The 27,326-nt window shown below is 39.7% G+C and overlaps 1 protein-coding gene across 3 annotated transcripts in view; it reads left to right on the top strand.

The window, feature by feature from the left end:
* The first annotated feature begins 593 nt into the window (after positions 1 to 593).
* POU2F1 (POU class 2 homeobox 1) overlaps positions 594 to 27,326 on the top strand; it is a 184,092-nt gene continuing 157,359 nt past the window's right edge. For all 3 annotated transcript variants that reach the window (XR_009531235.1, XM_060091317.1, XM_060091315.1), the window contains exon 1: positions 594 to 645. The gene's annotated coding sequence lies outside the window, so the exon portion shown is untranslated. The remainder of the gene's footprint in view (positions 646 to 27,326) is intronic.

The following is a 27,326-nucleotide window of genomic DNA, read 5'->3' as shown; positions in this document are numbered from 1 at the left end:
TTTCAACAGCGCGGAAAGCCTTAGAAGTGCGCAGCGTAGAGGACGCGGGCTGGTTCGCCCACCGATACTCCACGCTTCTCCACCCTCTTGGCCGCTGTGTCCCCTGCGCTTCTTTTAGAATGCCACTGGGGGAAACCTGAGTAAAACTGGGAGGGGAGTGAGGCGGGAGGAGTAGGGATGATAGTAACAAGGCACAAGTGCTCCCTGTACTACCCTTCACAGATTACGCAACGCGAGGCAGCCAAGGGGAAGTAGCGCAAGCGCGGACTGCCTTTCAGGCGCGCGGAGAAAGTCGCGCATGTGCAGAGCTCAGAAGGAAAAAAGAAGCGAAGGGGTGACTGGCAGGTTGAGGGCGCTTTAGCTACTGAAGAGCCACAGCGGCCAGGGGGCGCGTGCGCAGAGCGCCCGAAGGGGTGGGGCTCTTCCAAGGGGACGGCCTCGCGCGCCCCCTGGCGCGCGCCCGGGGAGAGGAGGGAGCGGGAGGGAGCGGAGAGGAGGGAGGAGGCATGGAGGGCGGGAGGGGGGAGGGGAGCCGGAGCGAGGGAGGGTTTATCGACCGGGCGATTTTGGTTAAAATATTCAAAATGGCGGACGGAGGAGCAGCGAGTCAAGATGAGAGTTCAGCCGCGGCGGCAGCAGCAGCAGGTAATCATTACAGCATTTTACATATTCATATTCATACTCAACCCCGGCTCCCGCTGCCCCCCCCCGCGACTTAGCATAATTTATTAGTACTCAGGATTATTATAATTAACGGCGGGGAGATGGGGGGCCGGGGAGCACGGAACCCCCGCCGGGCGCCGAACGGAGGGGGAAAGAGGCTCGGAGAGGCCAGGCGGAGGGGGAAGACAAGGGGCAAAGGGGGCTGCAATCCACCGCGCTCCTCCTGCCCCAGCCCACCCCGCTGCCGGCTCGCCCGCCCGCCGGCACCGGCCCTCCTCCTCAGCCGGCCGCCGCCGCCGCCGCCTCCGCCTCCTCCTCCTCCTCGCCGCCGAGCCCGAACCCGAGCGGGTCCGCGGCGGGGCCGCGGGGCCGGGGCAGAGGGAGAGGACAATAAAGACATTTTACATATTCATAGCTGCTGGGTCGACGGGGCGCGGCGGGGCGCGGCGGGGCGCGGGCGGGCGACCCGGGCCGGGCGGGCGCGGGCTGGGGGGGGCGTGGAGGGGAATGGAGGTGGCGGTGAGCACAATGCCGGGGAGGCGGCGGGGCCGAAGCGGACCCCGGCGGCCGGACAGCCGCACGCGTCCTCCCCCCGGGAGCGGGCCGGGGCGGGGGGGCGCTGCCTACCGCGGGGGGCGGCCTGGAGGGCGGCCGGGGGTGCGCCTGTGGAGAGCGCCCTGCCGGCGCCCGAGCCCCGCCGCCGCACCGGGGTCCGAGCTGGGCTGAGCCCGGGGGTCACGGACTCGGGCACCTCGGCCGCGCCCCACTTATCTCCAGTGTAGCGGCCTGACCCGAGCCAGGCCTGCGCTGTAGGTGGGTAGGGGTGAGCGGTCGCGGGCGCTGCGAGGTGGCCTCGGGGCGGAGGGGGTGGGGAGCCCGCGCAGGGGTCCGCTTCTCCCCCTTGGGGGCGGACTGGGTTGAAAGCGGCCCTTGGGGAAAGTTGCCCTCCGAGGGGCAGGCCCTGCCGGGCCGCCCCATGTGCTCCGGGCCAGCGGTCAGGGGTCTCAGTGGGTCCTGAGAAAGCCCCCTGTCCCCGGGCGGCCGTGGATTCCCGAGGGAGTTGGGCTGAAGGTGCCTGGCGCGGTCTGATCTCTGTCTCCCCCTGCCCCTTCCCGCCCCCCCCCCTCCGCTTCTGCGCTTGACCCGGACCGACGGGGCCCGGGGCCCTCGAGGGCCTCTCGCTCCCAGGCCCCAGAAGTGCCCGCAGGCCTCCCAGGAACTCGGATGTAAAACGCTGCCCTCCTGCCCCTGCCCCAGAGCCGGCTGGGCTGACAAGTTGATAACATTCTTCGTTTCCCCTCTCCGGTTGGGAGTTGGGTAGGGGCGGGGGTCCCCCTCCCTGGTTCTGTACTCCTGTTTTCTTGCTGGGTGCTGGGTCCTCTCGATTCTCTGGTTAGCTGAACCTCTCTCATTTGAATAATGTCTAATTCGGGGAGGTTTATATTATTGAAATGGCCGCCTGGCTTTCCCCGCCTCTCATGTTTAGTAATTCAGACCTTTAATAACAGCCACTCACAGCCCAACGCCGTGTTTATATTTTACATTCGCCCCATGTGCTTTTGTGGTTCGATATGATTCTTTTTTTTTTTTCCTTGGCAATCCACAGGGCTCTGAGATCAAACCCAGGCTGTGCTGGGAAGAGAAAGGGGAGAGCTAGGCCTTGGCTCCTCTAGCAGTGGCCTAGGCCTCATGTTCTCTGCCGCTTGATTTATTTACTAATAACCAAAATGACTCTCTCCCCCCCACCGACTTCCACACACATACCCCTACTCCGCGGGCAAAACAAACCCTCTTGGGGCCTTAGCAGAGTTCAGACAGCTCCGAGCTAAGCATCAGCTCTGTCGTGTTTTGTTTTCTCTTAAAAAGACTTTCTTACAGTTTGCTGTAATATTGGGCCTAAGAAAAAAAAAATCCATGACTTCTCATTTTCAGAGGCGAATGAAACCTATTTTGGTTTAATACAAATAAATCACTTTGTTCTGGGGCTAGTTCACCCCTGCCCCTTGACTCCTACCCCTAAGTTAAACACCTTCAGGCTTTGTAAAGGTCTGCAGGATTTGTAGAAACCAGTAGTTTTTTTCTAGGAGTTGTAGAATAGGTAGGTATTTTAGAAATTCCAATTAACAGCACTTTCAAAATTCCTCAGTGCTGCCTTCCCTTTTCAGCCTCTTCATTCTAATTTAAAATGGGCAGATATTAATTTTGTGCTATCACTGTCATAGACTTGCTTATTTTAATTGTAGCACTCCTGAAAACAGAAATGGGGTTATTATTATTTTTTTTTTGAGTGTGTCATGGTTAAATGAGTGAAAATAGAAGAATAAACACAGGCACTGTGTCTACCCTGATCTTGGAACTTACTCCCCTCCCAGCACACGGACCCCTCTTTCTTTAAGTTGCGAGGATTGATTTTATGTTTTATGTAGACTTAGGACATTTGGTCTGTGAAAGGCAGATAAACTTTTGCTATTTAAAGGAATAGTAATTTTGATTTGGGGACTTTCCCTCGGTAAAGTTTTCTTTCTTTTTTATTTTGTATAGTTCTGATGTGTTTTTTAAAAACATGGTGTTGCTTCTCATTGGTGGATTTTTAACCCTGGCTAGTAAAGTATCAGAGAAGTGTTGTTTAACACCAATGTGTTTAGTCTTTGAAATTATGTTAAGGCACTTGATGGTCAGTTGCGAGATACATATTTTGTGAGACATTAGTCTTCAGTTTAATTGGCAACAAAATTCTAGATTTGATGGGCTAAAAGCAAGCCAGTTTCAAATAACCAGTTCTTACTATTCTTTTACCTTCAGTATGCTGGCCCTGAATGCAGCAGGGAAAAAAAAAATCTGTAGCTTTCATGAGAATGTTCAGGTGAATAACTGCTTCAGAGACCTGAAGCATGAGGTTGGATAGACAAAAAAACAGTAATATGATTTCATGCCTTCAATAGCATATGTTTTTGCACCCAATTCCCAAGATGTGGTCAAACTGATGATGTCATTGAACAGAGGACAAGGTGCAGCTAATTTGATTTATTGTCCCGAGGTGAAGTGTAGCAGTGAAACCTTCTCATAGGGAAACCATTTATCTCAGGACAATTTCCTTTATAGCTGCAATTTAACCACTACCAAGGCTGTAGATATTTTATCCAAGATGATAAAATGTACGTTGCCTCTTACAAACAAAATTTCTTTCTTACAGTTTTTGTGATACAGGAAAGGATGACTATTGTTAACTGGCCTTATAGTTTGGTTTGCTTTCCATGCTATTGTAAAAATTCATTTCCTCAAATTCTCATTTGGAGACTATGGTTTTAAATAAGTATAATCACAGAAGTGATCCATGAGCATGCTTTAGATAGGTTCTTTGTAATCCCCCAAACCCCGGTAGGAAGCTGTGTTTCTTGATTTAATCAGAGCATAGCCTGGGATAAAGGAGAGATCATATTGGCCTTAGTAGCTATTTCAATGAGTAAAGTGAACTTGACGAGGATGAGGACTATATGTTCTGTTACGTTGAAATTATAGTGTTTAAAATAAGGTAAAATACTTACAGTAAAGCCTGTGCTTTGCAAACAGTTTTTTAAAAAAATAATTCAGAATTCTTTTTGGATTGTCTTAATTTAGTCTAGACAAGTTGTGCATTTTATTTTGATTGATTAGTGATTTTTAAAATTGTTCCACTGTGAGATAGTGATTCCACATATGATTTTTGACCTATTAGATTTTCCTGTCAGACATTTTCCATCATATTTTTAACTAGTTTATCTTAAAGTGATGATTAAAATGTCCTGGGAATGTGGTAGAATTGCTGTGACTTATTCCTAACTCTAACTTTTGAGCCAAGCTTGATAGAGTATTTTAGGTTACTTTTGAGCCTTCATAAGTTTATAACCTGCCTGTCTCCTTTTGTATCTGTCAGGTGGCTTCCCACAAGTTTTCAGAAAACCCACTGTTACTTCCTTCTTAACTTGCCCCATCTAGTAATTATAATGGTACTTATGAATTCAGGTCTTGAAAATTTATGTGACAGCTGACCAAATATTTTTAATTTCTAAAAGGACCGTTCTTCCAAGCCATTACTGTTCCAAGTAATTTTCAACCTTGGCCCCAAACTAATTTCTAATTCCTTTCATTTTGTCATTGTCAAAAATCCCAGTAGTCAAGGAAAAAACAAATAGCGACTATTATTCAGGTTTAAATGGTGTCGTATTCTGCCATATTTTAAATTCACTAGTCTCTGCTTCGATAGGCAGTATAAAGAAGAAGGAATAAAATGTGTTTCATTGCTGCGTAGGTTGAAGTAATTGTTAATCTGTTATTCATCTGGTCAGTGGATTTTGGAATAAGTTTAGGACTCAATGTTAAATTGCTCTTATAAAGCCACCAAAGATGTTTAAAGGAGCCTTGAATATCTTAAGCAGGTGGTTCTAAAATGACAGAACTGGAAATTTGAATGTTGCCTTTCATAAGTATTTTCCATTAAAAATGAAACATTTAAAATTTCTTGAATCTGTATTGCTTGATCTTGAGTTTAGGTGTGTGGGTTTGTGTGTTTAAGTTGTGTTTTTAAAATTGGTCTCTCACTTTCATGAATGTGTGTTCCTTTGTACTAGGAGGACTATAATATAATGTAGTAGTGATTGCCTTAATGTTATCAGTTATTTTTGTTTTGTTTTTAATGTTGAAAGCCCACAGCTTTAGTCTTCTTTGAAGCACTATTAAAATTAATTTTCTTTTAAAATACTGGTGTATGACTGTCATTAATTTGCTTTTATACAGGTGTTGGTTCAGTTACAGTTTTTGTGATTAGTAAAGACTTACTATGAAGCCTAATTTTAAGCAGGAATGTGTTTTCCTAATGGAAATGATTGTATTTAGAACTATTCAAATAATTATTGTTTGCAGAACAAGTCACAGACAAAACATGTCTCTTTTTGGCCACTCATGTTCTTGTTTCTTTTGCCTCCTTTAATGTTAAATGCCTGAGCAAACATGTTTATTACTTATTTCTCAAGGAAATCTAATATTAGGTATTAGAGTGTGAATTTGATTGTTATACATCTGCCTTGAGTTTCTGTATCCCTCCTAAATGAATCCTTTTGTCCTTTTCCTCTTTATAGGGAACTCTTTGGGCCAGAATTTTGCTTAATTCTTATCCTGATTGTGTTGCTTAAAAATATCTTTTTGAGTGAAATCAGGGTTGAAAGAGGTAATAATTATGGTTCACAGATTACTTATCCATCTTCTTTTGCTGAACGTTTTTGCACATTGTTGACATTTTGTAAATAAAGATAGTTGAATAACTTAGTAGATTTATATTTCTTCTTAGGAATAAATTGGTTTTATTTTGTACTGAAATATTTCTGACTGTGTTCTAAACTGGCAATGAGCCCTTATAAACTCTTTCGGCGGTAATAGCAATGGAAATAAAAATAGCATGAGTGGAGCCAGTGCTTGACTTACTGATCCATGTACAGTATATTTAGAATTTGGAATATGAGAATTGTCTTGAGTTTCAGAACCTCTGATGTGAAGAAGCTCTTTACATATAATACATGTTGTTTATAGAGTTCTGTGTTTTTACCGCAGGATATTAATTTATTGAGCACTGATAAGATATTTGTACTCAGTGACTGATAAAACACCTTTGTTTTTGTTTTTTTTCCCCAGTTAAGCAAATACTCAAGTTTTCAGTGTTGCCTAGATTTTGCAGACAGGCCTAGCAATGAGCAAAAGAAAAATCAGCAAGCCTCTAGATTTTTCAGATTCTTTAAAAAAAAGTACTATCCAGGAAACTAGATATTCATCCAGAAGGGGATACATAATATTAATTTTTAAAATGACAATGTGAAGCACCAAACTTAGCTCAGTGTGAATGTTGGTAGTAGATTTACTCAGCCTGTGCTATTGAAAGTCCTTGCAAGTACAGTTTAATTTGTCACATGATTTATTTCATAATGCTCTGTGTAACTTTATTGGTTTTTTATGTTGGAGTCATAGCTCTAGTGTATAAAGTTAAATCATTAAGTTGGTAAAATAAGACAAATTATGGGTAGGGCTTTTTTTCTTTGGACTGGTGAGCTTTCTCATTGCAATAGAAGGTATAAACAGGAATGGCTAGGAAGTGAACATTTTGTTGTGTATATTAAACAGCTCAATTGTTTTTGGGACTTCCCTGGCCGTCCAGTGGTTGAGACTCTGAGCTTCCAAGGCAGGGGGCGAGGGTTTGATCCCTGGTTAGGGAACTAAGATCCCACATGCCAAAAAAAAAAAAACCCAAAACAGCTCAATTGTTTTTAACACGTGGTCATTCCCTCAAGAAACGGAGTTGTACTGACTAGCTTCCTAATCTGCAGAGTGAATATATTTTTTAGAGAAAAGTGACTTAGCTATTTTCTTGTTTTAGTATACTTATTTTAATAGTCTGCTTAGTGAAAAAAATGCTGGGTTTTTTTGCTGATTCATACTGCAGTAGGCAAGTATATTTTAATCAACCTTTTAAAAATAATTATTTAAACATTTCTTAGCTTGCAAAAAACTATCTGCTGCTTTGTACCTGGTCCCTATGCCAGCTGTCTTTGGGGCTAACAAGGGAATATAAGACTTTGCTGTGGAAGACTCTGCTGTGGCATTTACTTAAAAGGGAAAAATTTTGAAGCAATCTATATACAGTTGGCCCTCCATATTGGTGAGTTTGGTATCCGTGAATTCAACCAACTGCAGATTGAAAATATTGGAAAGAAATATTCCAGAAAGCTCCAAAAAGCAAAGCTTGAATTTGTTGTACCTGGCAACTATTTACTTAGCATTTACATTGTATTCAGTATTATAACTAATCTAGAGATGATTTAAAGTATGTAAGAGGATGGGCATAAGTTATATGCAAATAAGACACCCTCTTATATAAGGAACATGAGCATCCCTGGGTTTTGGTATCCTTGAAGATTCTGGAACCAATCACCTGTGGTTACCAAGGGATAATTGTAATTACATATTAAAATATATAATAGATAATAATGATCAGAGTAGAAATCAAAGTGTGCCCAAGTGTGTAGGAACCAAAGCATCCTAGAACTGTTGTAGCTGGAAGGTAATTTAGATACAATCTATCCTAAAACCTTTACAGATGAGGAGGCATTATTCTCAGGCGGTTTAGTGACTTGCCCACAGTCTCTTCACTATTGAGTAATGGATGAGAACACAAGACTTCAGACTTTCTAGTCTCCTCCTCCCCATGCCCCCATCTCTCCCTCTACCACATTGCTGCTAGTCAGAGCAGACTTTTAGTAGAAGGTGAGATTTTTAAGCTGAATTTAAAAGGGTGAAAAGAATTTAGAGGAATGGAAAGACATTGCCGGGGAGGTTGTATTCAAGATTGTGCTGTATACGTAAAAAATGAGGTATTCTATGTGCAGGGAGGCCATTGGAGGTTTTTGAAGTAAGGAATCCTATGACAAAAGCGGTCAGTGTTCCAGGATTAACATGGTGGTGTGCAAGTTGATTTGAAATAGGAAGGGAGAGATTGGATCCATGGAAACCAGTCTATAAAAATTAAGGTATGTGGTTTGTTGACTAATTGCTTTAAGCTATAGAGATACAAACATAATAAGACAATTACCGGACCTGAAGAGGCTTTCACTCTAACAATGATGTAATGAAAATAGATAATCCATAGTAAGGATGTTGAGAATGTTGTCCAGTTACATCACACAGAATAAGGACCTTTGGGAGAAATTCTTGCCTAGTCTTTACAGTAAGAACTCTCTTATTTCTGACCAGTGGTTTTGTTTTTAGTCTTCTGGACACTGAACTAATTAACTTTATTTCCTTTTCAAATCAAACTACAGTGTTCAGACCAAATGATTAATCTGAAAGTTTAGATAGGCAATTATGGTATCCATAATTTTTCTTAGCCTCATTCCCAGTTCCATTTTAGGTCCTTAATGTTTAGTTTTGCATTTGTTTTATTGCTTCCATCTTTAAACTCCTGTTATTTTGTGTTTTATGTGGGCTACGTTATATCCTTTCTGGAGCAAGGCAGGTATAAATACAATAAAATTACTGTAACCATGACATAATGATACTGTCTGTATTTTTATAGTACCTTGAAATTTATAGCAGCACTCTCATTTTCATTAACTCATTTGCTCCTTTCAGGAAATATTATTATGCCCATTTTATTTTTGAGTAAGATGAAGCCCAGATTAAGTGACTTTCCCAAGGTCATGTGCTTAATGAGCACAGAACGTGTTTGGGGAATAGCAAGACTTCCAGGTTAGCTAATTACTGAGGCTGCATATTGGAGAGTGGTGGAAGGCAGGTTGGGACTCTGTTCTGGAGAGCTCTGAATGCTGTGGGTTGGTGTTGCAGGAGTTTGGATTTCATTTGCTTGGCAGTAAGGAATCATTGAAGTTTTTTGTTCTGGACCGAAGAGCCATAATCAAAGTCCTTAAAGGGTTTAGCAGCTAATTAGAGTCAAAGAGGATAGCAGGGTTTTGAGTTTAGATTATCAAAAGCAGTGCCATGAACAGAAGTAGGGGAGTTGGAAGAGGGAGCCGTTTGGGGGAATAGGCGATGAATTCAATTGTAGACCTGTCGTTTGAGACATGATTGGGTGGCTCTTATGAGGTTGCAAATTTATTGTGAAAATCAAGAAAGTTTTACTGAAATAAATGTGTGATAAACATACAAATAATAGGATTGAGATTTATGCTCATGCCACTTTGAGTGTGGACTGAGCATTGAGTCTGAACATTGTAAATTCTAGGCATCTCATTTTGGCTTTGACACTGGCTTCTATAGTTGTTTCAACAATAAGATGGTGATAATACCATTGTTAGAGGGATGCTGTGGGGAATAACAAATTGATAGCAGAAGCATTTTTAAAGTACTGTAATAGTTTTTCTTACATGAGCGCAAGAGTAAAATCAGCAATTTTATTACTTGTGCTGCTGTAGAGAGGGAGAAGCTTTAGCTTTTAGATTGATTCTGTGGGACAACATACTGCAGGTTGTACATTTCCATGTGCAACCAGCACCTGGGGAGAGGGAGGTACACCCCAATACTCTTTGAAAACTACACAGTGGAGGTATTGCATTTTGGCAAACATAAACTTGTCCTTGATTTCAGGGCATTCTGTTATCTCACCCCCATCCCTGCCTATGCATTCTTATCTTTTACTACTTCCTTAAATAGCATGACTCAACAATTCCACCAGGAAGTCCCCTTATAGGCCCACCACAAACAGTTTCTTTTATCAGGTTTTAAGTTTTTTAAAAATCGCCATAAAACTTTGTGTTGAAGAGCTGTTCTGGGAGGGTGGCTATATTTATTCTGAAGCGTGGGCTCTCCTCTCCTCCCCCCTTCACAGTTCTATCATATGACCTGAAAGTAAGCCCACTGTTTTGGTCAGTCTGGTGTTTGGGATGCTCTGGGAGAACCTTTGCTCACATGCTCACACTGTCCCCTCCCTTGGAATGTCATGGTATGTGGTGTGGTATAGTGAAAATGGCACTGGGAGTTGGGAGACCTGGGTTCCCCCAGGTGACTGGGACAAATTACTTCACCACTGATTTTTTCTTCTTCTTCTTTTACATTTGTAAATATGAGAGTTTTCAAACAAAAGGCCATTGGAGTTCTTTTCAAAATGAATTTTAGGCAGAAGCTTAATGTTAAAAGGTAAGAGTGGAGCTGTTCTGACTGAGATGGGCACAGGGGCAGTGAAAGCATCCTCCCTCTACTCTCCACAGTGGCCCTTAAGACCCTTCCACAGGATCCTTAGGACTCCTGCTGGGTGCACTGTTTGGAAACAGTTATCCTTATTTATCATACGGGACCTATCCGTCGTTTAGTCTATCTCCACAAATAGCTGGTCTCCCAAGCCTGTGCTTCTGTCCTACTTTGTCTGAATTTAGCACTTAATTTGTGTTCATTTAGCTAATTCAGCACTTCATTATACACAGTCTTATTTTTTTCTCTAATTGAGTTATATAAGTAAATCTTGTCTCCTTCTAAGAGCCATGAGAGCAGGAACACACTGCCAGGGACAGAGTAGACATTTAGCAAATGATGCTTGATTGATTAAATTAGGGGTTCTCAATCTTTGCTGGGATAAGACTTGTCCATGGAACGTTTTCAGCATGCAGAGGCCCAGACCTTACCACCTGAGTTTCTAATAGAAGTAGAGGTCTGGTCATCCATAGTTTTAAAAAGTTTGTAAAAAATGATTTAGTAGCATTGAATGATTGCTTGTTGCATTTCAAGATTATTGCTTACAGTATCTTCAGCTGGGTTCTCAGTGCACCATAAAGGCTCCATAGTGGAAAGACAAACAGAGAACTAGGAAACTTGGATCCTTATTCTGTTTGTAGCATTATCTAGCTTTATGATGTTGAACAAATCACTTAACTTTTCTGGCCCATAGGATTCTAAATTGACAAATTATGTTTTATTTTCATACTTTGTTTTTCTTTTTAAGCTGTGGCATTCTTCAAAACATGTTTTTGGGTGAAAACCAGTAAACACAACAGATACTTTGAGTAGCTTGGCTTCCATCTGAATACCATTTTAATAGACATATTAAGAATACAGAACATGATAGGCTTGATCCTAACTCAGCAGCAGAGCTAAAACATATGGGGAGTCTGAAATGGTAGTATTTAGATTTAAACTTGAAACATCTTACTAGAATGTGAATGAACAAGAACAGTAAGCTAATCAGGAACTGTAATATGTGAGCATGAACTGGATTATAATTAACCAACCTGACTGGTCCTTCTGCATTCATTTAATTCAATAAATATAGAGCTTTCTTCTGTTCCTTGCCATGCACCCAGCACTGGAGAAAGAGTAGTGAATAAGACAGATACTGTCTCTGTCCTCTCAAAGCTCACAGCATGTTGGGCAAGTCATACATTAAATAGCACTGTTCACAGTTAATTGAGTAAAATATGGGAGATTCAGAATACTCTGAATAAGATAGGGACATAAGCATAAGATAGGGACACCTAATCTGGACAAAAGGATTTAGGAAGGGCTTCTGAGGAAGCAGTGTTTACACTGAGACATGAAGGGTGACTGAAAGTTAACAGTTCAAGTCTGGGAGTAGGAAGTGGGGTTGAAAATGTTGCAGAGGGAGCAACATATACATAATTCTTGAAACAGTGAAAATGCAGCACTTTAAAGGAACTGAAGTTCGGCCTGGCTGGTCCAGGAAGAGTAAGATTTAGCTGAAGAGCTGAAGATGATTTCCAAATTATGAGGCTATTTTCATGATCTTTGTCCTTTTTTAGTGGCCAAATAAATACACAGGCAAAATTTGTGGAAGAGATTCCATAACTTCTAACAAATGTATTAATTTCTAGTGATAACAGTAATAAATAATGTTTACCAAGTCTTTGTGCCAGTTACTAAGCTTTACATGCATTTTCATATTAATCTTCACAGTGACCCCATGAAGTGCGTACAGGTGTCATCCTCTTCATCTTTCAGGTGAGAAAACTACAGTGTAAAGAGGCTAAGTGGTACACCTAGGTCTCTGACCTATTTGGTATAGCTGTATGCAATTAAGAGCATTACTATGCTCTTAAGCATTAACTCCTGCTTCCAGTCAAGTTGAATGATGAACTACTTAGCAGCTATTTCTGAGTTTATCCTTAGTGCTCTTATGCAGTTCCCAGTTCCAGACTGTGTGGTCTAGAATCAGTGGTGCACTCATCTCTATCTTGCAGTTTGGGGAGATGGACAGTTGATTAGCAGATCTAATGTTAACCTAGCTTTCAAGCATATCCAGTTGTTGATTATAAAAATATTTTGAAGCTGTTGGTATATAGATTGCTGATTCTGGTAATCCATAAATCCTGAACTTTTTGGAATTATATTTTAAACTGAAGCTACTTGCCAATGTTAACATCCAGATAATTTTCATTTGGGGCATCATTTATTTTTTTGTTGTTGGCTAGATAGGAAATTAAGACATGTGTAAAATATTTTAATGTTTCTCAAATGAGTTGTGCCTGAAAATTGATACTCTGGCAAGTACTGGGGATTTGTTTACTACTCCCCTTCCCCCCACCAAGCTGTAATTAAGCCAGCTTTCAGTTGAAGAAACCTGGCAGTTGATTATCGTTTCTGATAAGTTAGTCATTTAATGGTATTGGTATTCCCTATCATATATACCCTGTTTAATCCTTCCCCGTATCACCCTGTTTATTGTGACAGTGTTTGTGTCTGAACCATTTTTCTTTACACCACAGTGCAGAGGTCCTTCCCTCTTGAGTGCTTCTTCACGCAGTCAGCCAAGAAGGCTGTTTTGGCAGACTGTAATATATATTAACTCATATGCCAATTACTGTTAGTTAGGAAGGAATTGGTGAAAATCCTCCAATGTTATGAGAGACATTGTAAACATCACAAAAGCCTGAGAAGACAATTTAACAATTTGATGAGTATTCCTGGAAGAAATCATGGTGTGATTTCAGAGGATTAGACTGTAGTTTCAGAGCCACTGCCAGTTCCATGATGCTGGAATCACATCTTAATAGTTCCGTCCTGCTATAAGACCCAGTATGGTGCTGGTTCAGTGATTGAACCCCTTCCTGGAATGCTCCTGTGGGTGTGCAGACCCATGTACCCTAATTAGATGCACAGTGCATCCACATCCATGCTCATACCCCAGGTGTGCCTGCCCCTCTCATGTATGTGTACATAATTTAAAAAGGAGGGACTTCCCTGGTGGTGCAGTGGTTTAGAATCCCCCTGCCAATGCAGGGGACAGGGGTTCGAGCCCTGGCCCAGGAAGATCCCACCTGCTGTGGGGCAGCTAAACCCGTGCACCAGAACTCTGTGCTCTAGAGCCCACGAACCACAACTACTGAGCCCATGCACCACAGCTACTGAAGCCCGCATACCTAGAGCCCATGCTCTGCAACAAGAGAAGCCACTGCAATGAGAAGCCTGTGCACCACAACGAAGAGTAGCCCCCATTCACCGCAACTAGAGAAAGCCCGCGTGCAGCAACGAAGACCCAACACAGCCATAAATAAATAAATAAATAGATAGATGAAAAAAAAAGGAGTCAGTGTACATCCTACTTTTTTTTTTTTTTTAAAACATGGTTCCCTATTCTTTAAGATTTACCCAGGTAAATAAACAATCCTTTTTATTTGCTAGGTACAACCTCTGGGTAATTTCAAGGCTAACCTTTTTTTTTTTTTAAGATCTTTGAACTTCATTTAGTTGAGTGACTTCTAGTGGCATAAATAACAAACGATAACATGATCGTTGAATTATTATTCACAGTGGCTGTAGCTGATCAAGGTTGAGTCGTCTTAGGTTAGTCAAAGAGGCCCAGTGAAGTCAGTGGAGGGGCAGTTTTCACCTTGTCTTATAAAACTGGAAAATATTGACATGTCTGCAGGTTTCAGTTCTTCAAAAACTAACCTAACCTGCCTTTTTACCTAATAATTTTTCACAAATATCCTTCCACATCTTACCTTATCCTTTTTAATGGTTACACATTATTGTATTGATGGACCAATCTATTTACTTGTTCTTTTTTGGTGTATGTTAGATTTTTTCCATAGTTGTAGATACAGTGTTTTGTTTTTTTAAAGATAAATCATTAGGAATAGAATTGTAGCATAAAAAAATTACACACTTAAAAATTTTGTACATGTCATATTGCGCTTGAGAGAGGTACCATTCTATATTTTTACCTATACTACATATTTTATGTACAATATTTAATAGTATCAATTTCCCTGCAGTGTCTCTTAAATTTTTGATATGTTGATAGATGAAACATTGTTTTAATTTTCATGTTTTGCTATAAGTCGAACATCTTATTACATTTTTTCTGTATATTTTTCAAATGTAATGTAAAACTGATTTACTTATTTTTTATATTATAGGAAATTTTATTATGCATTATCGCTTTTTTTTAAACATCTTTATTGGAGTATAATTGCTTTACAGTGGTGTGTTAGTTTCTCCTTTATAACAAAGTGAATCAGATATACATATACATACATCCCCATATCTCCTCCCTCTTGCATCTCCCTCCCTCCCACCCTCCCATCCCACCCCTCTAGGTGGTCACAAAGCACTGAGCTGATCTCCCTGTGCTATAAGGCTGCTTCCCACTAGCTATCTGTTTTACATTTGGTAGTGTATATATGTCCATTCCACTCTCTCACTTCATCCCAGCTTACCCTTCCTCCTCCCCGTGTCCTAAAGTCCATTCTCTACATCTGCATCTTTATTCCTGTCCTGCCCCTAGGTTCTCCATAACCTTTTTTTTTTTAAGATTCCATATATATGTATTAGCATACGATATTTGTTTTTCTCTTTCTGACTTACTTCACTCTGTATGACAGTCTCTTAAGTCCATCTACCTCACTACAAATAACTCAGTTTTGTTTCTTTTATGGCTAATATTCCATTGTATATGTGTGCCACATATTCTTTATCCATTCATCTGTCGATGGACACTTAGGTTGCTTCCATGTCCTGGCTATTGTAATTAGAGCTGCAGTGAACATTGTGGTACATGACTCTTTTTGAATTATGGTTTTCTCAGGGTATATGCCCAGTAGTGGGATTGCTGGGTCGTATGGTAGTTCGATTTTTAGTTTTTTAAGGAACCTCCATACGGTTCTCCATAATGGCTGTATCAATATACATTCCCACCAACGGGGCAGGAGGGTTCCCTTTTCTCCACACCCTCTCCAGCATCTCTTGTTTGTAGATTTTTTGATGATGGCCATTCTGACTGGTGTGAGGTGATACCTCATTGTAGTTTTGATTTGCATTTCTCTAATGATTAATGATAAAACAGTGATTTCTCTCTCTTGTTGTATTACACTAGTTCTGGCTCTTTCATGAAAATGTATAACTTCTTAAATATTCTCTTTCCATGAGTACCCTCCCCCCCCAATTAATTCCCATACCTCTTTTGAATAGCAGTTTAGGGACGAGAATAGAGCTGGGGTCTACCTGGGAACACTTAAACATTCCCTCAACCTCCACCATGTCCTCCAAACATGCACAGTCTGAGTTAGATACCTCTCCTCTGTTTCTGTAGATCCTATTCTGGCATCTAAGTTACTACTTTTAGTTATGGGTTAACTTGTTTCTCTTTTTTATAATAGCTTAATCTCTGTGCCTCAGGGACTACATTTCATCCCTGACATTTAACACATGCTTGCTATGTATTTGATACTCAACAAATATTTATTGAGTGATTTTTTTGATTCTCAGATTTTTTTCTAGCAATATACCTTTAATAGCAGAGGAGAATGAACTTGTATCCTGAGAGAGCCTGGGAAAAACTGTGGTGGCCCATATAATTTAAAATTATTAGCTATGAATTCTTTTTTTTTTTTTTTTTTTTTCGATACGCGGGCCTCTCACTGTTGTGGCCTCTCCCACTGCGGATGCGCAGGCTGCGGGCCCAGCCGCTCCACGGCATGTGGGATCTTCCTGGACCGGGGCACGAACCCGTGTCCCCTGCATCGGCAGGCAGACTTGCAACCACTGCACCACCAGGGAAGCCCTAGCTATGAATTCTTTATTCTCTTTCGTTATGTATTGGTGATTGTTTTATATATCAAATATTTTAAATTATTCAGCTTTTCAGTAAAATTTACTTTCCAGGAAGACAAGCATGTTTATCCTATGGCTTTAAGTACTCTACCAGAGATCCTTGGCAAATCAGTCTCCTGATAAAGGAAGCACATATGAAGTGAAAAGAGCAGCAGCTCTGGAACCAGACAGACTTGGGTTTGAATCCTGGCTTTGCCGCTTACTGGCTGTGAGCCACTGGGCTAGTTATTTAGCCTCTTTGTAGTACTTTACAGAATAATCTGTTTCATTTAACAAGTTTATTCATAGTAGATATTTATTGAATGCCTACAATTTGCAAGGCATTGTGCTGTTTGTCAAGTTTGTGATTGTAACAATCATACTGCTTGCCTTCATGGAGCATTCAGCGTGTCAAAGTTCTCTTCCATGTGACAATTAGCATTTACCCTCCTTCCCCTGGATCTATTGCTGATTTCCCATCCACTTATCAGTGCTTCAGCAAACCAAATCTTACTTATCTGGAACCAGCTGGTTTGCAGACTAACCATAGTTTATAAGAAATAGTGCATTTTTGAAAGAATGAGAAATGATCAGCAAAAACATCTACATATATTCTATGTGATCTCTCATTGACCCCTGCCTGGTGCTAGGTGTATGTACCCCCTTGATAGCCAGATGCTTTACTGGCATCTGTCTATTAGCTGTTCATTCATAGAGAGGGAATAGTTGCAGGTCATCTGTGGTGCTGTGGTCCTGGAGAGCAGAGCCATGCCTTGCCTTTGCACAAAAATGTTTCTTTGAACAGAAGGGAATTAGAGTGAGCCTAATTTTTTACTCTGTCTCCTCTTAAGACATTTTATTTATTTATTTATTTATTTATTTATTTGCGGTACGCAGGCCCCTCACTGTTGTGGCCTCTCCCGTTGTGGAGCACAGGCTCCGGACGCGCAGGCCCAGCGGCCGTGGCTCACGGGCCCAGCCGCTCTGCGGCATGTGGGACCTTCCCGGCCCGGGGCACAAACCCGTGTCCCCTGCATCGGCAGGCGGACTCTCAACCACTATGCCACCAGGGAAGCCCAAGACATTTTAATTTTTAATCAGATATTTGGGAGGACAGGGGTGAAGAAGGAATGGAAAGATAATGCAGGTTGGGAAGTCTAGGAATTTATTCACTACCTACGAACTTGGAACTGATAGGACTTAAAATCATTTCAGTGCTGGATTGAACTGGGGTCTAACCTCCCAGCAAGCTTGGAGTTTTCTGGGGTGTGAGGAACAGGGTATTTCAGGAAGCTGGCAATGAGGAGGAAGGTAATTTAATTTCTGAGTGGAGATGGCTCAACATTATGTGTGAACCCCAGTTGACATACAGCAGTGACATCATTGTAGAGTCCCTTGGTTGCTAGGAAAGATGACAGTGACCTTGAAGGAAAGAGGCTATCTAGCAAAAACATGATCTTGGCATGTCGTGGTGTTTAAACACCTGCCTAGATTATGCCAGGTAATTGGAAAGCTGGAGGTCAGTAGACTCAGATTGTTGCCATGCATAGGGTTTTTCCTAACATTTGGGGGTGGGGAGGAAGAGCTCAGATAAGAAACAGGTTATAATAACAGTCTGTTTGTTTTTCCAGGTGTACCCTTTTGGCCATTATCAAGTAATTTTTATGTTTTCTTTATCAATTTTGACTATTTTATTTTTACTGTTTTGAGTGATACCTGTGGAATAATAAATATTTCTAAATATTGTATGTAACTTGAACCATATAATAAGTTCAAGTTTACACAAAGTCATTTTTAACTACATTGATCTAATTTCTATAAATAAAAAAATTATTTGGGATGTTCTCTGATCTTCTGTTTCCCTTCTTGATTTCCCTTTCCAGCTTCCCCATGTTAATTGAGAGTTGACTGGTTTTTATTTTTTAAATCTGTGTATCATACTCTCGAAATCCTTCATCTCCCTTGACTTCTCGTGTGGTTTTGTTTTCTGATCCATTAAATTTAAAAACATTTTCCTTATGATGCATTAATGCAGACTTTATCCATTTGTTACATTTTGTCCACCCCCAAATTTAATGTGGTTTGTAGATATTCATAAACTGTAGCAAGAAATGCAAAATAAAAATATAAAATTAAAATTCTAATATAAAAATCTAAAATTTGCTTTCAGTGGGGCACAAATATTTCTCTAAGCTTCATTGTAGACGGTGCAAAAAAAGAAACCCAGGCAATTTATGTTCATAACATTTGAAAGCGAACAAACCTTTGTTTTAAAAAAGCAGAACTCCTGACACTAAGTTCAGAAGGAAATGGCTCCTCAGAGACCTTATAAACAGGAGCCCATGTAATGGAGTGAACAGTGGCCTTACAGTAGTCCTACTATGCATGCACCAACAAACTTCATAAGGCCTCTCTGTAGGCCAGATGCATCATCATTAATAAAGACACTTAACGTGGTGGGAGATGAGGAGGATTCAAAACAGAGTGTGGCTTAAAAGGGGAAGAGATTTTGGAATAATTAGAAGGATGGAGATGTTGCATATCCTTTAGGCAATCTTCCATAAATATTCTTTCTCTCAACTTTGTATAGATTATAAGCTCTGTGAGGACAGGAAGTTTATCCGTTTTGTTCACATTAGTACAGAGTTAAGGGCACAGTGTAGGTTATTAAGAAGTCTTTTCAGAATACATATGCACTGGGTTTGAAATTATATTTGTTGGTGCTTATCATTGAAGTTAGATCTTGTTCAGGGAGATGGCTACTCAGGCAGCACCTCAAAGGGTAATACCACATGGGCACGCTCATTGGCAGCCTGGTTGTCAGTAACTTGATTTCGTTACCATACTTACAGGTAATTGAGTTCAATAGAACTGACTCTTGCTAACCAAATACAGAATAGACAGAAATAGAAACAATGCCTGTTTGTGTTAACCTATAAATCTATTATGAGAAATATAATTGTGAAGTGGAACAGAATTTTTGGCCATTCAGCAGTACATTATCTCACTTTAAGAGAAACCAGGGCTTCCCTGGTGGCGCAGTGGTTTAGAGTCCGCCTGCCGATGCAGGGGACACGGGTTCATGCCCCATAATTTATATGGACCCAAGTTTTCATATTTGGAATTGTTACTTGTTTTTACTAGCAAAGTAACAGAAAGTACAAAACCTTTAGGAGTTTATGCTAATTGTAATTGTTTTGTTGTGAAATGATACTTCAGATATAGTAATATATTTATGATGGCCGCTTTTGCATAGGATAAATATTATATCTGTACATTATAGACAAAATTCAGAAAACTGTATCATACATATTAATATGCAAACATATGGGCATATTCTCTTTCTCTCTCTTAGTCCTTAGTCTCTCAAAATGAATTCTATCTTTATTTGACTCAGTCGAATTTTGAGGAGGTGTCACTTAGTTGAGACCGGATCTCTGTTCTTTAGTGCCACTGTGTAACATGTTCACCTGCGTCTATTTCCAGCTCTATTTTACATTTTAACTGGGGCTCTATCGCATGGTAATTAAGAATAGTAGCCCAGGAATCTGACAAATTGGTTTGAATACATGACCAATAACTTTCTTCCTTCAGCAAATTTCATTGCTTACTATATACTAGGCATTATTTTAGGCACTGAAGAAAACCTGGGCTCTGAGAAATGATCTGTAAATATTCTTCCTCACATAGCTGTGTTTAGAATTAAATGAGATAATGTACATAGATTGCTGAGCACTTTGCCTGGAAAATGGAATCCACGATTTTTTTTTTCCTACCCTGGGATCTGTAAAAATTTTATATGTTATTTCTTATTATTTTTAAATCTTTTGATGACTTGGAACCCTCATAGTAGAAAAGCAAGTATGAACAAGGGCTAACACTTTTAATGTGTCATACAAATTTACAAACAAAGAAAGCAAATGATTATCCACATTTGAAAAGGCTCCTTTGATTTTAAAATATTGTCAGTAGATAAGCAGTAAATTGTGGAAGCCTAAATAATTTATTCATATCAAACAAAACAGCAAAATGAACACGATGTTTAATGTTACCTGTAAGTTTTATTCTTTGCAAAGTAGATTTTGCTTAATTTTTCTCTTAAGTTCTCCATCTCAAGTAATCATTAGACTTTGGGGTCCTTGAGGGTTTTGAAGAAGCCAAGTTTTGTTAATTTTAGTACCTCATTTTAGCACAGTATTTAGCTCATAGAAGATATTGAGTAAATATTTATTAAACTATTTTCTTGAATTAAATTCATTTCAGGATTGGCAGTCTTCATTTTAACATGTCCCATGTATTATGATTAGCATCATGCTCACTAGCATGAGCATACTGATAGGCCTAGTAAAAGATACAGATGTTAGCAGCTCTTACATAGAACTGTTTCTTCTTTTGCTCTCTTATCTGTATCTGCCCTTCATAACGGACCCAGAGTAGAGTCTAACTGTGTCTTCCCATGTTCTTCTACTCATCCTGGCTCTGAGAATCCTGAGCACTGGACATCTGAGGTAGCAAAAGGTCCTCCCTGTATAAGGCTTGCTGAATTGAAGGCTGGAACTATATGAGAATATAAGCTCTGCAGCTTTGGGATTGGGAATACGTCTTAGGTTAGAGGATAGCATGAAAAGGAAAAGGATGAGTTTTCGTGGGTCAGGAATTTGGTCAGTCTTAGCTGGGTCCTCTGCTTCATTCTCTCAAAAGGCCATAGTCAAGGTGTTGGCCAGAACCATAATCTCATCTGAAGATTCAGCGGGGGAATGACCTGCTTCCCAGGTCACTCACATGGCCATTGGCTAGGTTCAGTTCCTTCTTGGCAGTCGGACTGAGGGCCTTGGCTCCTTCCAGGCAGTTGGCTGGAGGCTGCCCTCAGTTCCTTACCATGTGGGCTTCTCCAGCTTGCTTCATCAGAGCAAACACACAAGAAGAGCTAGAGAGTGCTGGCAGGAAAGGGGTGTTAGAAATCACAGCCTTTGTAACCTAATCACAGTAGCAGTCGCATCCTTTTTGTAATCTATTTCTTACAAGCAGATCACTTGGTTCAACCCACACTCAAGGGGAGAGGACTACACAGGACACGAATACCAAGAGGTGGGGATTGTTTGGGGTCATCCTAAAAATTTGCCTACCACAGTGCCTTCAATAATTTTTAAGAGTGTAAAGGGGCCCTGAGATTAAAAAAAAAAAAAGAAAATTAGAGAACTGCTAATCTAGATATACATTAAATTGGTGGAATATGTGTGGGAAGTAATAGTGTCCTTAAAAAAGATATTCTTTAGAGTAATATCTTGGGCCTGGGAAGTGAAAATGAAATGAGGAAAAACCTCTCCTTTTCGTGGACCTCACTTTCTGAAGAGAGGGATCTTAATATTATTTAGTACCTAGCTGTTTTTTAGCAACATCTTTTAGGAAGTAACACAGACGTGATAGGAAGAAATATCAAATGTTAGAAACACTAAAAAGTCTCTGAAGCATATCATAGCTGTCATGAGAACACAAAGCACAGTTTTGTTCATAGTCATTGAAATTCCATGACATTAGTAGGAAGAAAGAATGCACTGACATCAGATACTTAGGGTACTTGATTGAGAGATGGAAGAGTAGCATCTAACTATGTTTGCATTATTCTATATGATATAAGAAGCCAGAATGCTTGATTTCTTGTCCAAATTTTGAAGTTTCCACTACCGTTTTGCCACTGTCTACTTCTGTGATGTTAATCTCTTTGGGCTAAAATTTCTACATTTGTAAAATGGAGCCATGGATTAGATGAAGAAGGTTCTATCTGTTTTCACAATTTTTTAAGATGGCCTGGGCTGGGGTGGGAAGAAAATGAATGACCAAATCTGTGATAAGTGATGACTTCAGGCAGAATTTCAGAAATAAGTATATGAAGTTTCTTAATGTCATTTCTGCCATCCTTTACCTTTTCCTATTACGTCTCTTTCCTCTCATATAGAACCCACTCATATAAAGATAGTGACGTTATTAATTTTGCTACAATATTTATTTAAGCATTTTATAACATAGGATTATCTGATGTTGATCACAGGTCTTTGTGTCCAGTATTCTTTAGCTTTAATGTCTATAGTTTAGAGAAGTATGGGAGAGAGAAGAATAGGAACATATTCTTTTTTTGTTTTATTGGGGTATAGTTGTTTTACAATGTTGTGTTAATTTCTACTGTACAGCGAAGTGAAGTAGAGTTCCCTGTGTTATACAGCAGGTTCTTATTAGTTATCTATTTTATACATGTTAATGTATATATGTCAATTTCAGTCTCCCAATTCATCCCCCCCCACTCCCCACCCCCCGATTTCCCCCCTTGGTGTCCAAACATATTCTTGCAAAGCAAAACTTTTTTTTGGAGGATCTTTGTATATGTGTTACCCTTTAGGAAGCTCTAGACTCGACTCTAAAAGTGATGGAGGGCTTCCCTGGTGGCGCAGTGGTTAAGAATCCGCCTGGTCTGGGACGATCCCACATGCCGTGGAGCAACTAAGCCCACGTGCCACAGCTACTGAGCTTGAGCTCTAGAGACCGCGAGCCACAATTACTGAGCCTGCGTGCCACAACTACTGAAGCCCGCATGCCTAGAGCCCGTGCTCCGCAACAGGAGAAGCCACTGCACGAGAAGCCCGCACTCTGCAACGAAGGGTAGCCTCCTCTCGGCGCAACCAGAGAAAAGCCCGCGCGCAGCAGCGAAGACCCAATGCAGCCAAAAATAAAATAAATAAATTAAAAAATAATAATAAAAGTGAAGGAATTTGGGGTAATAATTTTTTTAAATGGTTGTTAAAATGTTTCAGATAAATTCCAGTATGGCTAAAGGCCATTCAGTGACCCAAATATTTTCTAAAAAATGGGATAAGATTTTATTGTAAAATTGTTTATATCAAATCACTCAGTCTGAACTATATTTTTCATACCCATTTATGGCAAGATAAACTAATATTTTTTGAGAGTCTAAATTTATTTCTTCTTGCAAGTACAAAAGCAAGCAAGGTGATTGAGAAGAATGTAGATGTCAGCTAAGCCATATTGTTAATATCCAAGATTCACATATAAAAATAAAGGAATTTGAGAAATTATAAATAAGCTTGTCTCAATTTGATCAAGCCTTCAATGCTAGAGATTTGTCAAGATAAAAGTGGAAGATTAGAAGAAGCAGTAATTGCAGATAACAGTATAGTAGTAATTTGGGAGATGACTGTAATACTAAGTTTCATGTGCCAAAATTATGTTTAGTGAATAATTTTCTTGTATTTTTGAAATGTAAGGTAGAAATGCAATTACAGCAAATGAGCCCTTCTGTCATTTATTGCTGTTGAGATTGCTGTCCTTAAGTCATTTTGTATCCTTTTTATGAAGATCCAGCTAAGAAATATCTTTTAGATCCTCAATACCTAAAAAAGTTTTGCTTTTCTTGTGGAATTGAATGCTGCTGTCCCCCGACCTTGACCCTCCCAAAGCAGAGTCCAGAACATTTTCTTCTTTGCTTTTAGCTGCTAGGAATTTTAGTGCCAAATTATCCTTCGGTTTAATAACTTGACATGTTTACATTCTAAATGTACACTTTATTCTTCTGTCCCTTCTTAATTGCCTTATTTCTATGTGTTTTATAATTTTTTCTTCTTATAAAAAAACTTGTATTGAATGAGATTGTTCTTATAACATTTTTAATAATAAACAGAAAAAATTCTCAGCCTTACAGTTAATCAAAGAAATGCAAATTACAGCAACATTGAGAAACATTTTAAATCAAATTATAAGAAATGAAAATATGATTTTCGGTGCTGATTGACATGAGTGCAGTGAATTGGGCACTATCATATCTATTGGTGGAAGTATACATCTATACAACCTCTCTGTAAAGCCCTAAAACATCCATATCTTTTGATCTAGTGATGTAAGTTCTTGGTACATCCTAAGGAAATTCCATACATTTGGAAAAAGCTTAATGCACAAAGATGTCGGTCGATATCCCCTTTACTTAAAAAAGGTAAAATTTAGAAACAACCTAAATGGGATTAAGTAAACTATCTATCCACTTAATGGAAGGAGTAATAGCATTTTTTTTAACTGTCTTTTTGGCTGCGGCATGCAGAACTTCTCTGACCAGGGATCAAACCTGCGCCCCCTTGCAGCGGAAGTGCAGAGCCTTAACCACTGGACCACCAGGGAAGTCCAGGAGTAAAACCATTCTTAAAAGCCTTCAAAATAAAACAATAATGTAGCTAGCTTTAATTGGCTCTCTTACTGTATGCCAGGACTGTTGTAAGCACTTTCTTTTTAATCTTCACAGCAACCTTATGAGGGTAGATATTTGTATTACCCCTGTTTTATAGACGAGGAAACAGGCTTGGGGAACTGAAATAACTTGTTGGAGATCATCCAGCTCCTAACTAAGTGGGGTTTGTACAAACCCTAGAGTGTTACTTCTGTAACCTGCACTTAGAGCCACTTCCTGTGCTATCTCCCTAAGGGGAAAAGGTGTGGGGGGAATGAAAATGTAAAATGTATTTGATGAAGAATGAAAGAATACATAGAAGGTAATTTCTGTGATTGTGAGATCTGGAAGGCATTTAAAATCCTAAAACTCTCCTTCATTTAGAGAGGAGTTAAGTTACTTGACCCAAGGTCTTATAGTTGAAAGGAGATTCCAGATTTTAGATTTCAAGTAAAATGTGTTTGCTTTTGTATAGTGGCTTTTTAAAAGTTGTGATTTAGTGATTTCTGCATCTCCCAGCACTATTTGGAAGACAGGAAGACAGTGTCTTTAATTTTTCCTTTGCTTTTATGTTGATAATTTCTTCTGCCAGAGTTTTGTCTGTTTCTCATAGGCTAGTAAAAGTGAGGTGTTGTAGATTTAAATTGATTAGTTTATAACTTTAGTTACCATAAAAATATAAGGAAGTTGATGACTGTGTGATCCAGTCATCAGTTTAATGCTAAATGTAATTTAGCATTAAATGTAATTCTGAATGTAATTTTGTAAGTAAATTAGGTTATAGACATTATTCAATTTTTATTTCCCCAAATTTTAAAATGAGTTTGGGTTAGTAAAGGACCCTTAAAAAAACAGTGCATATATTTACATCTTTACCCAGATTTCCTTTTCTCTCCCCCAACTTTTCTCTCTTCCAGATTTCTCTTCCTCTTTCTTTTTTGTTTTTTGTTTCAAAATTTCTGAAAATTTTACATCCCAATTGAATTTCATTTTGAGCTATATAGTACTTATTAGGCTTCTATCTTCTTAGCAGTTGGAACATTGAATTATTTACAAGTTCTTTTTTTCTGTCCATAATATAATGATCCATTATACATGCTGTACCACACTGTTAACATTTGGGTAGGAATTCTGTTGTTGGTCAATAATGTAAGTAAAACATATCTTTATGACTTAGAAGAGGAAAAAAATAGCTTGGAATGATACATGTTTTACATGCATATAATTGAAAAAATGTGCTTCAGAAAGTTAGCTTAAACTAAAAGTACATGTAGAATAATCACCAATGAGGGGGAAGTATCAATTTCTGGTAACCCAATGACCTGTGGTTTGTGAAAAGACATGTGTAGTTGGAAGTTATATATTTTGCTTTATAGCATATATAGCAAACAGTTTTACTTCTTTTAACCCATTATCAGGTTTATTTTGGAAAGAGTTGTGTGAGTAATGTGCATATATACTGAATTTAGAAAACATTGCAAGAAATTTGTGTGTGGTTATTTCTTTGGTGTGTGGTAATTCCTTTGTGTGCAGTGCTTTTTAAGAACTCAGGGTAGTTACGTTTTAACTTAAGTGTTTAACTGCAGCACGTTTATAAATGATAGGCATTAAGTTAGTAGATGAACTTGTGTAAAACAATCATCTAAGGCTAGAGTGACTGATTTATTCATTTATTTAACATTTATTGTCTAATACCCATCAGGCACCATGTTATATTGATTTCTATATATCACTTATTCTTAACCCCTGAACTTTAATCAGAAAGGATAGCCCCCATCCTGCAAGAACTCACAAATCAGTGGCAGGTTGTGGGGGAGGGGTGGGATGGGAACAGATGAGTCAACTGAAAGCTAATACTCTGTGATAAATGCTGTGAAGGTTGTAAAGCTGGTATGCTATGGAAGAATCGAAGAGATTCACTTAACCCAGTTGTTTAGGGACAGGGAAAGAGGAAGAGTCAGGGAAGACTTTTCAAAGAAGACCAGAGCTGAAAGATAGTAGGTATTAGGTTGGGGATATGGGGGCAAGGTGGGGGTGGGCAGGGGGAGTCCAGTACATTCTTTCTGGTACTAAGTGAACACAAGAGCATCTAAGTAGTGTTTTAAGTTTTTAGCCAGAATAATAGCTAACATCTAATATGGTGCTTGTTATATGCTGGTCACTATTCAAAGCACTTTGTATGTTCTGTGTATTCCTTTAATTCTCACAACAACCCTGTTGTGTAGGTATTATGATTATCCCCATTTTACAGATGAGGCACAGAAAGATGAAATAACTTACTTAGGAAATAACATAACTAGGAAGTGGAGGAGCTGGGATTCAAATCCAGGCTATCTAACTTCAGAGTTTGGGTTTTTACTAATGCAAGAAGTTAAACTCTGGGTTGCTTTGGAGATAAACCCTTTTCAGTTGTTATTTGTATTACTGAAGCAAATATATTATTTTCTTAAAATTTGAATCAATGGATCTTATCCATTTCTCTGCCTCTGTAGGAATGTTCAACATCCTTCATCTTCGTAACCCCTCCAAACTTTCCCTCCTTACCAGCCCTCCTAAACCTCAGCATGCTCTGACTTCTCCTTTGTTTCTGCTCCCTCTACATACCAGCCTTTTCTTTCCTCTTATCCCCAAGCTGCTTTGAACATAATGTAAAATGCTGAACTCCCGTCCTTTGCTACACACCTTTAATTCCCTCCTCAACCCATTGAAATTTGGGTTCTAAAGAGATATTTATGAGGAAACTTCCTGGGTTGTGGAGGACCAGCCTGTAGGGCTGTGCCTCCTATTGTTTTTATTTTTCCAGTAGAGCTTAGCAGCCCAAGGTATATGAGTGGAGAAGCCAGTCAGATGTATTTCTCCA

The sequence above is a fragment of the Mesoplodon densirostris genome, chromosome 2 (genome assembly GCF_025265405.1).
Source record: "Mesoplodon densirostris isolate mMesDen1 chromosome 2, mMesDen1 primary haplotype, whole genome shotgun sequence".
NCBI classification, from domain to species: Eukaryota; Metazoa; Chordata; class Mammalia; order Artiodactyla; family Ziphiidae; genus Mesoplodon; species Mesoplodon densirostris.
Note: the sequence above shows the minus strand (reverse complement) of the source record. Positions and strands in the feature narration are given on the sequence as shown.